Source organism: Aotus nancymaae, unplaced genomic scaffold, assembly GCF_030222135.1.
Source record: "Aotus nancymaae isolate 86718 unplaced genomic scaffold, 86718_ANA_hifiasm-v0.15.2.pri h1tg000002l, whole genome shotgun sequence".
Classification (NCBI taxonomy): Eukaryota; Metazoa; Chordata; class Mammalia; order Primates; family Aotidae; genus Aotus; species Aotus nancymaae.
The window spans coordinates 19318237-19335570 of NW_026988413.1; the positions used below are offsets into that span (position 1 = coordinate 19318237).

General features: G+C 36.8%; 1 protein-coding gene across 3 annotated transcripts in view; it reads right to left on the minus strand.

Moving 5' to 3' along the window:
* AKR1D1 (aldo-keto reductase family 1 member D1) overlaps nucleotides 1-10305 on the minus strand; it is a 61057-nt gene extending 50752 nt beyond the window's left edge. Inside the window, exons 1-3 of one of the 3 annotated variants that reach the window (XM_064373107.1) lie at nucleotides 10019-10305; nucleotides 8124-8237; nucleotides 1125-1222 (exon numbers count right to left, since the gene is read on the minus strand). The gene's annotated coding sequence lies outside the window, so the exon portion shown is untranslated. Of the gene's footprint in view, nucleotides 1-1124; nucleotides 1226-8123; nucleotides 8238-10018 lie in introns of all 3 variants that reach the window. The other 2 variants (XM_064373104.1, XM_012447583.3) reach the window with 2 other exon arrangements.
* Between the last annotated feature and the right edge of the window lie 7029 nt (nucleotides 10306-17334).

A 17334-nucleotide genomic window follows, 5' to 3' on the forward strand; every position in this document is an offset into this window, starting at 1 on the left:
TTCATTCTCCCCAGTGATCCCCTCAACAGAATTCCTCTTTCCCCCTCTTCCATAACCTTATTTGCCAGTAAATAAGTTTCTAAACCCTGTTGTGGGTGGGTAACCATTCTGTGGTTCTCCCTATATATACATATTTTTAAATAATATTGTGTGAGTTGATTTTTCAGTGAAACTTCAGAAGGCAAAGAGGACATTTCCCTGGCCTGTATACTTCACAGGTCACTGAGTCCACAATGGTTAAAATGTGCTGAAGTTGAAACTGGCAAAACTGTCTTATGTTTATGGATTTTTGAATAAACATAGAAATCGGCCCTCTGTCTTAAAACTTGAAACTTACATTTGTCTTAACTGAGTTTTTTCCTCAGGAAACTGACCCTCAGGCAAGGGACTGAAACTCTCTAGATCACCACATCCAGATAATCAGACATCAAATGCGTCATTCGTCAGGATTGCTTCCTTAACCCTTCCTAATTTCTGTTTTCCAACCTTCTCAGCTATGTAAACAGACCAATTTTGGTCAGTCAGGAGGACAGATTTGAGACTGACGTCCTATTCTTCTTGGCTGCAGGACTAGATTAAAGCCTTCTTCTCTGGCAATCTTTGTTGACTCAGTGATTGGCATTCTGTGCAGGGAGCAGCAGGACCTTGACTGAACTCCTGGTGTTTCAGTAACAAAATTTGTCTATAAGTGACTTGCCCTCCCTCCAAGAGTCATTCTTGCTTGTGTACACATGAACACATAACATGTGCAGTATTCACATGAACAGCAGACACAGTAATTTAAACTAGGCTGTGGCAGTGTGGAACATGACAGTAGTGGCCTCCAATATAATTTTTTAATCGATCCAACAAATGCTTACTGTGCACCTTTGTGTGCTAAACTGTTGATTAGCATGTGTTTATTATTTTTATTATTACTGATGTTTTGCTGTTTAGTTCTATGCATTTAACATATATATATATATAGATTCTTGTAACCACCACAATTGGGATACTGAAAAGCGCTATAAACCCAAAGAACTCTATCCTATCACACCCTCCCCTAACCTTTATTCCATAGAAATCACTGTTTTTCCATCACCTTAGTTTTATTTTTTGAAATTATCATAAAAATTGAATCATACCTCACACCTGTAATCCCAGCACTTTAGGAGGCCAAGGTGGGTGGATCACGAGATCAAGAGATCGAGAACATCCTGGTAAACATGGTGAAACCCCGTCTCTACTAAAAAAAAATACAAAAAATTAGCTGGACATGGTGGCGTGTGCCTGTAATCCCAGCTACTCAGGAGGCTGAGGCAGGAGAATTGCCTGAACCCAGGAGGCGGAGGTTGCGGTGAGCCGAGATCGCGCCATTGCACTCTAGCCTGGGTAACAAGAGTGAAACTCCGTCTCAAAAAAACAAACAAACAAAAAAATTGAATCATACAATTTAAAATTTCTTGAGATTGACTTCTTTCACTCAGCATAATGCCTTTGAAATTCATTGGTAAATACCCAGGAGTGAGATTATAAGGTAATGTGGTAAATGTATGTTTTGCTTTGTAAAAAACCACCAAATGGCCATTCAGAATGACTATCATTTTGCATCCCCAGTAGCAATGCATGTGAATTGCAGTTGTTCTGCATCCTGACAGCACTTAGTATTAAAAAATACTAGCCTTCTAATACATTTCTTTTGTTATCTCATTGTTATTTTAATTTGCATTTCCCATGTGTCTAATGATGTTGAACACATTTTCTTTTTTCCTTTTTCTGGTTTTTAGAGAGAAAGGGTTTTGTTCTATCCCCCAAACTGATTTCAGTGGCATGATTATAGTTCACTGCAGCCTCTACTGCCTGGGCTCAACTGATTTTTCCTGCTTTACCCACCTGAGCAGCTGGTACTACCAGTGAGTGCCACCATGCCTGGCTGTTTTTAAAAATTTTTTTGTAGAGACAGGCATCTTACCATGTTTTTCAGGCTGCTTTCAAACTCCTGGGGTCAAGCAATCCTCTTCCCACCTCAGCCTCCCAAACTGCCAGGATTACAGGCCTGAGTCACTACGCCTGGCCCACCTTTTCTTATGCTTAGTTGCCATCTGTATATCCTCTTGGTGAAGTGCATATTTAAATCTGCTCATTTTAAAAATTGGATTATCTTAGTGTTGAATTTTTAGATTGCTTGGTAAATTCTTGATGTGTATTTTTTTACTAGATATGTGGTTTGCAAATATTTTTTCTCGGTCTGTAGCTTGTCTTTTCATTCTCTTAATTTTATCTTTTGTAAACAAAAGATTTTAATTTTGATAATGTTCAGTTTGTCATTTTCTTTGTATTGTACTTTGAGTATCTAACCCAAGGTCATGAAAATTTAATTCTACATTTTTTCTGAAAGTTATATATTTTCATATTTTCTGTTTAGACCTATGATTCATTTTGAGTAAATTTTTGTATAATTGAAGAGATTTAGTTGTTTTGTTTTGAATAAGGCTGCCTTGTTGTTTCAGTTACATCTGTTGAAAAATCTGTGCTTTCTTCACTGAATTTCTTTTGCACCACTGTCAAAAATAAAAGACCATATTTTGGTAGGTCTGTTTTTGGACTTTCTATTTTGTTTCATTTTTTTTGTTGTTGTTTTATTTCTGTGAACTCTGCATAGAAACAGGTTTCACTGATTTGTTTGTCTCTTCTTTCATTGATACCATACTGTCCTGATTTTTGTAGCTTTATCATAAACCTTAAAATCACATAGTATAATTTTCAGACTTTATTTTTCTTGCCAAAAAGTATTTTAACTATTCTTTTTCTTTTACTTTCTATACACGTTTTAGAATTAGTTTGTATGCTTAACATTTGTACTGTATTATTTTGTACATTAAAATTTTTTTTCTGGATGTCTTAGTTTCGGCTGCTATAATCAAATAGCAGACTGGGTGGGTTAAACAATAGCCATTTATTTCTCACAGTTCTAGTGTCTGAGAAGTCCCAGATCAAGGCGTCAGCCAATTCAGTTTCCGGTAAGAACTCTCTTCCTGGCTTGTTGATGGTGGTTTTGCTGTACTCTCACAGTGTGTTGATGGGGGGAGGTTGAAGAGGTAAGGAAGAGAAGAAACAGAGAGGAAGCAAGCTCTCTGGTTTCTTTTTAAAAGGACACCAAACCCATCATGAGGACCCCATCCTCATGACCTGATCTAAACTTAATTACCTCTCAAAGGCCCCATTTCAAGATACCATCACGCTGAGAATTAAAGTTTCAACCTATGAAATCTAGGGGGACAATATTCAGTCTATAACACTGAGGTTACACTGGGTATTACGATTAACATCTTAACTTTGTAACAATCAAGTTCAAATTAATAATAACCCAGTTTTAATAGTATTCAAAAGTTTTGACCCTTTAAAAACTCCATCAACCTACTCCTTAATGTTATTATTGTTACATAGATTTTGTCTTCCGGTTTTGACAATTTGACAGTAATGTGTCTTTCTGTGGATCTCTGGCTGTGTCCTTCTTGAAGTTCACTGAGCTTCTTGGATATGTAGAGTCATGATTTATACCTAATTTGCAAAGTTTCTTGACCATTATTTCTTCAAAAAATAGTGTTTTGGTTTTTTCTCTCCTCTCTTGTACTCCTATTATGTGTATGCTGGCAAGACTGATGGTATCCCACAGATCTCTTAGGCTTAGTCATCTTTCCACTCCAGTGAGTTTTAAATGTCAGATATTATGTTTTTCACTTCTGAAATTTCCATTTGATTCTTTTAAGTATGCTTTATTTCTTTCCTTAAACTTTCTACTTTTGGAGTGTTCTTGGTTGTTTACTGAGGAACTTTTGTAATAGTTACTTTAAAGTTTTCACCATATAAGTATGTACAACATCTGTGACCTCTTGGCTTTGGTGTCTTTTGGTTATTGATAACTTTTTTGTGTGTGTCTTTTGGTTATTGAGAACTTATTTTTCTGTTGTCACCCAGGCTGGAGTGCAGTGGCACGATCTTGGCTCACTGCAACCTCCGCCTCTTGGGTTCAAATGATTCTCCTGCCTCAGCCTCTGGAGTAGCTGGGATTACAGGCAAGCGCCACCACACCCTGCTAGTTTTTTGTGTATTTTAGTAGAGACGGGGTTTCACCATATTGATCAGGCTGGTCTCGAACTCCTGATCTCATGATCCACCCACCTCAGCCTCCCAAATGCTGGGATTACAGGCCTGAGCCATGACGCCTGGCCAGTTATTGAGAACTGTTTGAATGTTAGGTTATGAGATCCTGGGTTCTGGTTTTGTTTGTTTGTTTGTTTATTTGTTGTTTGTTTTTGAGACAGGGTCTTGCTTTATTTTCCAGGCTGGAGTGCAGTACTGAATTCACAGCTCACTACAGCCTCCATCTCCTTGGATCCTGTTTAAATGGCATAGAATGTTAACGTTCTTGTTGTAAAGGCAGGCTTTAGAGCTGTATTCAGTGGGTGACTCAGGGTGTAGTATGTTTACTCTGTCTTATTTGGAACTAGAACCCTCACGTTTCTTAATTTTTAATGTATTATACATCCTTACTAAACTTATAGGAATGTAAATATTGCATTGCTTTTCTCATCAGAAATGTTTCAAGTTACTTTTTATATATTGATACTTTCAAAATAAATTGACCTAAAACAACTCCTATTTTCATTTAACAAAGAAATTGCTTGTGAATTATACTTTCTTTGTGGCTATAAATCCATGAAAATTATATTGATAGAAATAATAAGGTTAATTTTTGGTATTTGCCATGCACTTTACATGGCTTCTTTAATTTTTACAACAATCTTATGCAGTAAATATACCGGGTCATTTAGTGTCCCCCCAAACTCAGATCTATCTGAAACTTCAGAATGTGACCTTATCTGGAAATAGGATTTTTGCAGATATAATTTAATAAGTTAATATTGGATTTCAGTGAGCACAAATCCAATGACTGGTGTTCTTGTAAGGTGTGAAAACAGAGACATAGAGGTTTAGGGAAGAATGTCATGTGATAACAGAGAGATTGAAGTAATGCATCTACAAGTCAAAGAATGCCAATGATTGCTGGCAACCACTAGAAGAAAGAAAGGCAAAGAAGCATTCTTCCTTAGAAACTTCAGAGGAAGCATGGCCTTGCTGATGTCTTCATTTCAAACTTCTAGCATCCAGAAATGTGCTAGATATAATTTTTCCTTGTTTGTTTTAAGCCACCCAGTTTGTGGTAATTTGTTATGGCAGCCCTTAGAAAGGAATGCAGTGGGTAATATTATTATTCCTGCTTTATAGGAAGGGTCTTGAGGTCCAAAATAGTGATTTGTCAAAAATTGCTTAGTAACTGGCAGAACTGTCAGGCTGTCTGACTCCAGAGCCCATGCTTTTAGTCACTACATTCTACCCCCTCCCTCCAATAAAATGATAACAGAGTAGATACATTGATTAATGACAACATATTTAAAGGGATTGCAAAAATGACTAATCCAAACTAGTCATAATTAAATAAAAATAAACTGAAACCTTCATATATAATATGCTCACAAAATTAAGTAGATACTCTTATCTCTGTAGATCTGATGGTAGAAAAATTTTTGCTTGTTACTGTATCAGAGATGAAAATTGATTTGACCTGTTTACTGGAAAGCTATTATCAATAATAAATTTTATGAAATTATCAGTATTATTTATTACTATTAGTATTATTAATTATCACCATTAATAAAAAGGATAATAAAAATGTCTAGAGTATATCCTGAGTCAGACACTTTAGATGACCCTTTAGCCCCATTTAGTCAATCACTTGTTAAAGCCACCAGTCCAGGACCATTAGAAAAATACGTGTAACCAATGATGTTAGTTTTACAAACTTCCTGCAGCAAGGAAGACTGCCCTCTACACAGAAGCATGGAGTCTTAGTAAGAAAGAGATAGGAAGAGCTCACTGTAGACATTGGGCTTATCTTGTCTGGGTGCGGTGGCTCTCGCTATAATCCCAGCACTTTGGGAGGCCAAGGTGGCGGATTACGAGGTCAAGAAATCGAGACCATCCTGACCAACATGGTGAAACTCTGTCTCTACTAAAAATACAAAAGTTAGCTGGGCATAGTGGCACATGCCTGTAGTCCCAGCTACTCAGGAGGCTGAAGCAGGATAATCGCTTGAACCCAGCAGGAGGAGAAGGTTGCAGTGAGCCGAGATCACGCCACTGCACTCCAGCCTGGCGACAAAGCGAGGCTCTGTCTCAAAAAAAAAAGAAAAAAAAAGGAAGAAAAAAGAAATTGGGCTAATTTTAGGCGATTTGGGGAAAGATTCCAAGACACAGGTATATTTTGTGTGTGTATGTGTGCCCTCTTAACACTGGGCCAATACAGTAATTGGATATCGTAATAATTTTTGTCTAGAAGGTTGAATAAATAGAGCATAGCTAGCATGGTTATTGGAGAAAAAGTAACAGTCACTCATGTTGGCTGAAGATGGGTTATTTGGTTATTCTTGTGGTTGCATAGTATCTCTGCTCAGGTATAATTACAGAGTACACTTAATTTTTTTCTCATTCCATCATGGTCATGAAGAGTCCTCATGTGATATTGATATTCTCTGAAATTATTTATGTTTAGCAAGGAAGGAACACCATAGCTTAGTGGTAGAAATTAGGTCACTGCTGATAGATATCAGGACAGACAAAGTCAGACCACGGGACAATAATCTTTGATGTTCAAGTCCTTCACATTGTTAGGCTCCTACTGATTAGATTATCTGGGAAATGTTGCCTCTAGACTGGACAAGTGTCAGTTCCTTCTGGGCCTTCTAAGGTTGATGCGTAAGTAATTGTGGTTTTTGCCATTATTTTCAAATGGGAAAAACCACAATTACTTTTGCACCAACCAAATATTATAAAATAAGTGTTTGTATCATATGAGGTAAAAGTGGTTACACAGAAACACTTAAGAATCTAGACAGGATGCATTGACCAACTGTGATACAGGCACTTGCCAGAAAAACAAATTATTATGACTTTGGTAAAAGACTGTCCATCCAGTGGACTAGATAACCAAACCCAGATCTCAAAAATGCATTTAAAAATCCAGCCGGATCTATTCTTGTACATATGTATTTGCACCAAGGTATGTTTGTTCTGGCATATACTCCCTCTTGGTTAGCCAAGAGGGAATCAAGATGAAATATGTTATTTTCCATTCAGACCCTGTGTAATAAATTTAAGCTGATTTGATGGGTTTCCAGTGGCAGTGTACACATAAGAAATAGTATTTTGGTAGGGCATGGACTCAAAGGAGACTACAAATATTACTTATCTTAAAAAGAGAGAACTAACCATTGGGCCCTAATGGTGAACATATTTTCTGAGTGAAGTTAAATAATTCCTGCAGGATACAGTGACTCTAAAGAGAGCAATTGACCATTTCAGAGAGCTAAGTTCCTGGGTTTAGTTAATGATCTAATAAGAAGTGTTTTGTAACATGGAGGTAAAGTCCAATTTTTACAAGATTGAAGGTTGGGACTCATGTGAGAGACATTTCGGTACTAGAAGAAATCTGTATAAGAACATCTATCTTGACAATATTTAAAGAAACATCTATGACATATGTTTTCCCCAGCAGGGTCAAGTAGACACTGATCCACCAATCAGATTGACAGCAGTAACTAAGGCCTGAGAAAAATGTATAAGAATGTTTTCTTTCTCTTGAAATGCCACAAAAATGACCATAGAGGCTTAGAAGTTAAAAAAAAAAAAAAAAAAAGGATATAGAAGAACATACTGAGAACGCTTGACCCAGTCACTGGAGAGCTTTAACATATGCTATTAGGCAAGATCCATAGTAAAAGAAATCCAAAGAAAAAGGATGTTAAATTATCTTAAAAGTAATCTTGTTCTAGAGATTTTAGCAAAAGCTATCTAGTTTACACAATCATTAGCTTCAACGGAGGGTAATGGAGGGTTTCCAATCAATACTTTAGAGGGTTGTCTGCTTCTGGAAGAGTTCAAAAAATTCCCAGCTTGAGGTCTACCAGTGAAATGGAAGTCCCCTGATCTAGGAAAAAGGATGTATGTCTTTTTAACTGAAACTATGAATGCACACACAGATTACTATCTTAGACTTTCATCACACTGTTAGTTAGTAACAGTACCTGTTATAGTCCTGTTAGTCAAAGTTTAAGGCAAATCTTCCTTTGCTTTCTCTTCCAGAAGATGAAATCTCTAGGTTTCAAGCTGAAAGGTTACTTTGAAAAGGCAGCTTATATCTGTTTAATGATAAGATATAGTATTTAGTTATGTCAACTTGCAATGGGGCAAAGACTAGGATCAGATCAAAATTCTGCAATGCATGGTGTGGTCTTTTATTAACTCTTAAGGGGACAAGCCTATGTCAGTAAGGCAAATGGAGTATTGTAGGAACTTTTATGTAAGTTCCAGCATCTCTTAAAACTTTGACAATGTTTAGTTTTAGTAATCCTTTATTTTTTCTACATTTTCCTGAAGATTGGGTATAAGAACAATAAAGTTTGTAAGTAAAAGGCAAAGCATTCAAACTTCTTTAATGATGGTCTGGCAAGAAAAAGTCTCAATCTATCCTAAAAAATAAGCAAAGAATGATCAAAGCTTACTGGGAAATATTGATTGGACCAATAGTTGCTCTTCCATTTTATGCTTACTGGCAGATCCAGTTGAGGTCAGCTAACTCAGTTATCTGAAGTGAACTGACTTTTGAGAAAGGCTCACATGCCAAGAGTGGATTTGAATCAGTAATAGCATAGCTTGCCTGACAATCTCCAGCTTTTATGTTTAAGTATGAACTACTAATGAACAAAATTCAATTAGGGTTATCCAAAGGTACATTAATTATTTTGATCGAGGGTTTGATTCCTGAAGGGATCCACAGGACCCAATTTATACTTTATTATAGGCAACAAATATAGCGATAGTAGGAGAAGAAAATGCATTGGGAGTGTCCAGAGATCTCAGGTGCAGACTTCCTTACTTTCACACCACTTGGTTGTTCTGAATATGCTTTGTCTTCAGATACTGAAACACCAGTAACCTGTGTGAGCACCTTGGTATCAGAAAGCCCAAAGCCTGCTCAAGGTGGGTGTCTCTTAGAGTGAACTAGATGCATTAGACATATTTCAGTATGTGACCAGACCTAGTCCTTCAGCTCCACCAAAACCAGGTGGAAATTATAAATCCAATTTTTAATACTAAATATTGCTGACAGGCTGGTACATGCCACCCTGAAAACAACTCACAGATCCATGGTTATATAACATTGTTTACCTTTAATTAATACATATTTAGTTAATAGAGTTCCTAGTATTTGCAAGAGTAGATGTCATTCTCTAGTCAGTTCTGGAGATAAGCATTTGTCCTTATCTCCAAATAAGAAGATCAATAGAAGTTAACCCATGCCATACAAAGGTAATATACAAAGGTCTGTATGAGGCACTGATAATTTCCTAACACAAGTTAAATAATCAAGGCATTTTTTTCTTGCTTGAGTATGGAAAGAGAGTTGTTGGGTTCAAGGAACAACAGCTGTAGATAGTTATATGTGAAGGAGGGACAAACAATGATACAATAATCTGTCTCCAAGGCATTTAATTTATCCCATAAAGTGCATTGTAATTGTTTCCAATTGACAGGAATATTTACATCTTGGGGAAAAAAATCTATTAATAGTTATTTTGGCAGTTATCTTATTTAAACATAGGTATATGTCTTTTAACTTGAAAAGTACAAAATAGATGGCTACAAATTTGTATTAGTGTATTTTACTTATATGTAGTAAATCTGGAAAGATGAACTTTCACTGATTTATCAAGCTACCCCCCTTTCATCTTAAATTTTGCACAATAGTTTCAAATTAGCGAAAATTTGGAGAATTACAAATCTAATTATTTTCACTTATTTTTAAAATATATCATTGTGATACCTAGTGACCCCTTCGAGAAATTTAATGATAGTTTAGTCATAAAGAGACATCTTAACTGAAATGATTTTCCAAGTTGAGACATCTGTGAGTACTCACCGGACTCCAGAGTATGGTCATGCAGTACTGTGATTTACAGATGAAAGACAGTGCAGAAGAAGAGTTCAGGCAAGCATTAGGGGTCAGAGAGATGGCATCCCATGGCAAGCTTCTCAGCATCTGTATTTACACACAGCACACCAGGCTTCCAGGTTGAACCACGAAGATCTTTGTGAGGAATAGATTAGCTTAGGCTAGAACTCAAACCAAGCTTCCCAACAGGAATTTTTCTCTCCTGGGTCACGTAATCAAGCCTAGCTAACTTGGCTGGTTTGACCAGTTGCACATCATCAGTAAAGAAACTGACCTCGGGAGTTCGGGATCGCCAGGAGGAGCTTTACCCTTTAAGCAGCCTATCATAAAACTGTCTTTAACTTGTTCAAGCATCAGAATGTCATCCAGGAGACCTAGAGACAAAGAGTTTGTCCAGTCCAGCTGTAAATTAACTCCATTGTCCATATTCTCTTATTTTTCTGAATTTGGGGCCTATATCTGGGGAATGCAAAATGAAGAGTTTTCAGAGAAGAGGTATAAAACATGAGATAGTCTCTAGAGGCAAGCAATAGTTACCCAAATATTTGTTCTGTCCAGGCAATATTTGAAAGCACACCATAACAAGACAAAATAATTAGTAGAAACTTTTAATTATTTTACTGTGAGATTTTGTTGTTGTTATTAAAATGGTTTAAAAGCATGCCCAAAGGAATGATGGCTAACAGAATATTATAGTGCTAAAAAGGTACATCTGTGACAAAAAATAACTGAGTCATTTTACAGAAAAACAACACAAATTGTAATTTTCTCCTTTTGGTTCACTATGCACGTAACAAATTATAGTAAATCATTTGCTAATACTGCTTTATGTGTAAGAATTTAGACCGAGAGAGATACATAAATATACAAATAGATGATAAATGTAAAGGTTTTAACTTTAGTCTTAATATATGATTTTATAAATATATTAAATAAAATAATGCTTATTATATTGAATTTACCATTTTAATCTTCTGCAACATTTTTCTGAATAGAGAAATCATTTTTGTCCCATCTATATATTTATATCTTTTACATATTTTTGTATCTATTGTACCATTTACATTAATTACCATATTTAACAAAAATAATTCTACTGTATTCAGATACAAAAGAAAATTAAACTTCCACCCAAAAAAAGCCCAGGTCCAGATGGGTTCACAGCCGAATTCTACCAGACATACAAAGAGGAGCTGGTACCATTCCTTCTTAAACTATTCCAAATAATCCAAAAAGAGGGAATCCTTCCTGAATCATTTTATGAGACCAACATCATCCTCATACCAAAACCCAGCAGAGACTCAGCAAGAAAAGAAAACTTCAGGCCAATATCCATGATGAACATAGATGCAAAAATCTTCAATAAAATACTGGTGAGCTGACTGCAACAGCACATCAAAAAGCTTACCCACCATGATCAAGTAGGCTTCATCCCGGGATGCAAGTCTGGTTCAACATAAGCAAGTCTATAAACATAATTCACCACATAAACAGAACCAAAGACAAAAACCACATGATTATCTCAATTGATGCAGAGAAGGCCTTTGACAAAATTCAACAGCCCTTTATGCTAAAAACCCTCAATAAACTAGGTATCGACGGAACGGATCTCAAAATAATAAAAGCTATTTACAACAAACCAACAGCCAATATCATACTGAATGGGCAAAAACTGTAAGTATTCCTTTTGAAATCTGGCACTAGGCAAGGATGCGCTCTCTCACCACTCCTATTCAATATAGTACTGGAAGTTCTAGCCAGAGCAATCAGGCAAGAAAAAGAAATAAAGGGTATTCAAATAGGAAAGGAGGAAGTCAAATTGTCTCTATTTGCAGATGACATGATTGTATATCTAGAAGACTCCATCGTCTCAACCCAAAATCTCCTGAAACTGATAAGCAACTTCAGTAAAGTCTCAGGATACAAAATCAATGTGCAAAAATCACAAGCATTCCTATATACCAATAACAGACTTAAAGAGAGCCAAATCAAGAATGAACTGCCATTCACAATTGCTACAAAGAGAATAAAATACCTAGGAATACAACTAACGAGGAATGTAAAGGACCTCTTCAAGGAGAACTACAAACCACTGCTCAATGAAATAATAGAGGACACAAACAGATGGAGAAACATTCCATGTTCATGGTTAGGAAGAATCAATATCGTGAAAATGGCCATACTGCCCAAAGTAATTTACAAAATCAATGCTATCCCCATCAGGCTACCAATGACCCTCTTCACAGAACTGGGAAAAACCACCTTAAACTTCATATGGAACCAAAAGAGAGCCTGCATAGTCAAGTCAATTCTAAGCAAAAAGAACAAAGCAGGAGGCATCACACTACCAGACTTCAAACCATACTACAAGGCTACAGTAATCAAAACAGCATGGTACTGGTAGCAAAACAGAAATATAGTCCAATGGAACAGAACAGAGGCCTTGGAGGCAACACAACATATCTACAACCATCCAATCTTTGACAAACCTGACAAAAACAAGCAATGGGGAAAGGATTCCCTGTTTAATAAATGGCGTTGGGAAAACTGGCTAGCCATGTGCAGAAAGCAGAAACTGGACCTCTTCCTGACACCTTACACAAAAATTAACTCTAGATGGATTAAAGACTTAAACATAAGACCTAACACCATAAAAACCCTAGAAGAAAATCTAGGCTAAACCATTCAGTACATAGGAATAGGCAAGGACTTCATGACCAAAACACCAAAAGCATTGGCAACAAAATCCAAAATAGACAAATGGGACCTAATCAAACTCCACAGCTTCTGCATGGCAAAAGAAACAGTCATTAGAGTGAATTGGCAACCAACAGAATAGGAAAAAATTTTTGCAGTCTACCCATCTGACAAAGGGCTGATATCCAGAATTTACAAAGAACTAAAACAGATTTACAAGAAAAAAACAAACAAGCCCATTCAAAAGTGAGCAAAGTATATGAACAGACACTTTACAAAAGAAGAGATACATGAGGCCAAAAAACATATGAAAAAATGCTCATCATCACTGGTCATTAGAGAAATGCAAATCAAAATCACATTGAGATACCATCTCACGCCAGTTAGAATGGCGATCATTAAAGAATCTGGAGACAACAGATGCTGGAGAGGATATGGAGAAACAGAAACACTTTTACACTGTTGGTGGGAGTGTAAATTAGTTCAACCATTGTGGAAGACAGTGTGGCGATTCCTCAAGGACCTAGAAATAGAAATTCCATTTGACCCAGGAATCCCATTACTGGGTATATATCCAAAGGATTATAAATCATTCTACTATAAGGACATATGCACACAAATGTTCATTGCAGCACAGTTTACAATAGCAAAGACCTGGAACCAACCCAAATGCCCATCGATGATAGACTGGACAGGGAAAATGTGGCACATATACACCATGGAATATTATGCAGCCATCAAAAATGATGAGTTCGTGTCCTTTGTAGGGACATGGATGAACCTGGAAACCATCATCCTCAGCAAACTGACACAAGAACAGAAAATCAAACACCGCATGTTCTCACTCATAGGCGGGTGTTGAACAATGAGAACACATGGACACAGGGAGGGGAGCATCACACACTGGGGTCTGTTGGGGGAAAATAGGGGAGGGAAAGTAGGGGGTGGGGAGTTGGGGACAGATAGCATGGGGACAAATGCCAGATATAGGTGAAGGGGAGGAAGGCAGCAAATCACACTGCCATGTGTATACCTATGCAACAATCTTGCATGTTCTTCACATGTACCCCAAAACCTAAAATGCAATTTAAAAAAAAAAAAACAAAACAAAAAAAAGAAAGAAAATTAAAGAACATAAATTGTCTTATCGTTTTTTTCAGTGAATACACATGTTAGATTATTAACTCAAATATAAAGTGGCAAAAGTAAATATATGACATCATTCTAATTCTAAAAGCATTTATACAAACTTTTAGCCATTTTAAGAAGTAATGGCAAATTAAAACTATGTTTAGTGGCTACATTTCTGTATTTTTTCTTCCTCATATACTTTCTGAGCATTCAGTGATAACTTATTAATGAGCTAAATTTTTATCTAAGGTCTCAAAGCTAATGAAGGATCTGGATATTATAATTTTAGCCAATACATTAAGCCTTTATCATTTGTAGCAGTATAAAAATTTCACAGTATTAAACTCTTTAAAAAGACATCTGCTATTACCATTGCAATTAATCGAATACAATTTTATATTTTTGTTATCCGATATTTACTTGACCAACAAAAGGAGTTTAGAAAATTTTAATCTTGAGAAACTTAACTTCAGTCTTACACAAACTAAAATATTGTGCTAACAAAATTCTGATATGTCAAAATCTGGGAAAGACAGTGTTACCTCTCAATCAATATTATTTGTCTCTAAACCAATATTAACTCTAGTTTGTTAGAGTTAATATTGACTCAATCTGAGATTTAACTTTTTAATCAAGAATATTACATAAACCTTTAAAAAAACTTTTAAACTTCTGCATTAATAACTGAAGTTGAAAGACTCTTTAGATTATGCCAAAAGCTCTGTGCAGTCAACTTTTTAAATCTTGTAACCCTAACCAATGACATTAGCTTAAATCTCTCTTTTTTTTGGCTGGGGAGTGGCGGTGGGGGATGGAGTTTTGCTCTTGTTGCCCAGGCTGGAGTGCAATGGCGTGATCTTGGCTCACCACAACCTTTGCCTCCCAGGTTCAAGCAATTCTCCTGTCTCAGCCTCTTGAATAGCTGGGATTATAGATGCCTGCTACCATGCCCGGGTAATTCTGTATTTTTAGTAGAGATGGGGTTTCACCATGTTGGTCAGGCTCATCTCAAACTCCCGACCTCAGGTGATCCGCCCACCTCAACCTCCAAAGTGCTGGAATTACAGGCATGAGCCACTGTGCCCGCCCTAAATCTCTCTTATTATTTTCTTTGAACTCCAAGCTTTTAGCAAGATGAAATTGTAAAAGACAACACAAGTTTAATGTTTTTGCTTTTTCTTTTAGTTTAGGACTCTTAATTTTCCCATAACCTTTTTGTTTAAAATATTGACAGGTCTCTTTGCTGAAAAAATTATTAAATTTTCCTTAAAAATTTTGTTAATTTGTAAATCCTTCTTAGGGTTATGCTAATTATTTTCATCAGGTTTTTGTATCTTCTGGTCTTTTCAAAATATAATTGCTAGTGGTCATGACAGGTCTGCATTTTTAATATACATTTTCCTGTCCATCCTGGGGTTTGAGAAGTTTTTTTGTTAATATATGGTATAGGGATATGAATATGATCAGGGTTTAAAATGCACACACCAGTGGAAATCTGGAGAAAGAAAGGAAAGATACAAACAGGAATGAGAGGAATAGGAATCAGATGGAGACATACGTGAACCTGCTTTAAGTTCTCAAACTTTCCAATGGACTCAAAGAATTTTTTAGAGAGGCAGTTTTAAAGGGCAAATTGCACTTGGAAGCCTCCTCATCTTAAGAAAGCAGACCAGGTGGGGTCGGGAGCAAAAAAGAAAGAAAGAAAGCAGACCATTGGCCAGTTAAACTTGTGTTTTGCTTTCCTAAAGGAGCATCTCAAATGAACAATCTTATTTGTACCAAAGATTTCTAAAAGTGGCCACTATAATCCTGGATTGTCTCTGTGAAATTGTGCCAGTTAGAAGGATAGGTGCATGAACATCATGCTGTATACTATAAATAATACCATTTTTATTTGTCACTTAAAATAGATAAATAAAAACCCATGTTACCCTTGCTCGAAAAAAAAAGAGAGAAGAAAAAGAAGGAATGATAGTTGCACAAGTTGACTCTGAAGCAAGACAGCATGAAGAAAGGTAGGTATTTGGCCTGAAGGAGGCAGAATTTTAGAGCCAGGATTCTTCTGAGCTGATTAGAACGGTGCTTATGAAGGACATGTCTCCCAAACCCGGCCAAAGACAAGTCATCACCAGTGAAGCCTCTGGGGAAATAAAACAAAATAAAGACATTTTCAGAGACACAAAGACAAGATGGAGGAAACAATCCTTGAAGAGTTTTGAAAAAGAGATCCAAGGCAAAGTTTATGTACGGGGCACTAGTCTAATGAGACCTTGGAACTCCTCAGCCCTGTGCCACCTGCAGGATGGACTCACTGGGCCTATGCTCATCCTCTCTGCATAGACTTTTCTTGCTATAGAAAAATGAGATTCAGGATATTGGATAATCACCCAGAAAAACAGAAGCAAGTTTTAGAAGACTGGACATCTTTATATCAAAGAAAATAAACGTATGATCAGACATCCCAAAAAGTTCTGAAGATGTTATTTCTAGGAACACAAGATAAATCTTACACTGAATGGCTTCAATCAAATAATCTGAGTTCAGATTCAGATTCAACTCAACATACACGTTGCAGTGTTGGGCGGGTGGAGGGGAGACTAGCAGATGAAGACAAAAAGGATCTCAGATAATGCATGTACATTCTTACTGGGTTAAAGATCTGTTTACAGTAGAGAGAGTCTCAGGTTTATCTTGATAAGGTCCTCCACATCTGTTAACACTCACACACAATCAAAGAGTACCATAAATACGACTTGTAGTTAAAATTATGTTTATTGCTGCAGAGAGGGAGACCGCAGGCTGGTAAAATAGGGAGTGTCTTGGCAAGAGGGAGCGAAAAGATGCTCTTTGTAGAATTTAGCTTTTATGTTAAGGTTATTTTTATTTGATATTTTAAAAAAAATTTGAGACAGGGTCTCATTTCGTCACCCAGGCTGGAGTGCAGTGGTATAATCGTGGCTCACTGACGCCTTGACTTCCCTGAGTTCGGATGATCCTCCCTCCTCAGCCTCCTACATAGCTGGTACTACAGGCACATGCACCAGGCCTGGCTAATATTTGAGGTCTTTTTTATATAGATGAGGTCACAGTATGTTGCCCGGGCTGGTCTCAAACTCCTGGACTCAAGCAATCTTCCTGCCTCAGCCTCCCAAAGTGCTGGGATTACAGACATGAGCCACCACGCCTGGCCTAAGGTTATTTTTGAGAGTTCAAGAATCAGAGGTTTGATCAGGATTGAGAACTGTCAGAAAGTGGGGACAATCCACTGATTTAGTATCATAGTTTTATCTATGAAACAAATGGAATGGAAAGGGGTTAAAACTGTCAGTGGAGGAGCAGCAGCCACTCATTTATACCAGCTGTGGGGTAGGTTTTGGTTGTGTGTGTGTGTGTGTGTGTGTGTCGTTGAATCATGCCTTAGTTTTTTCTTTTTTCCAAGAGAATTATCTCTCTTT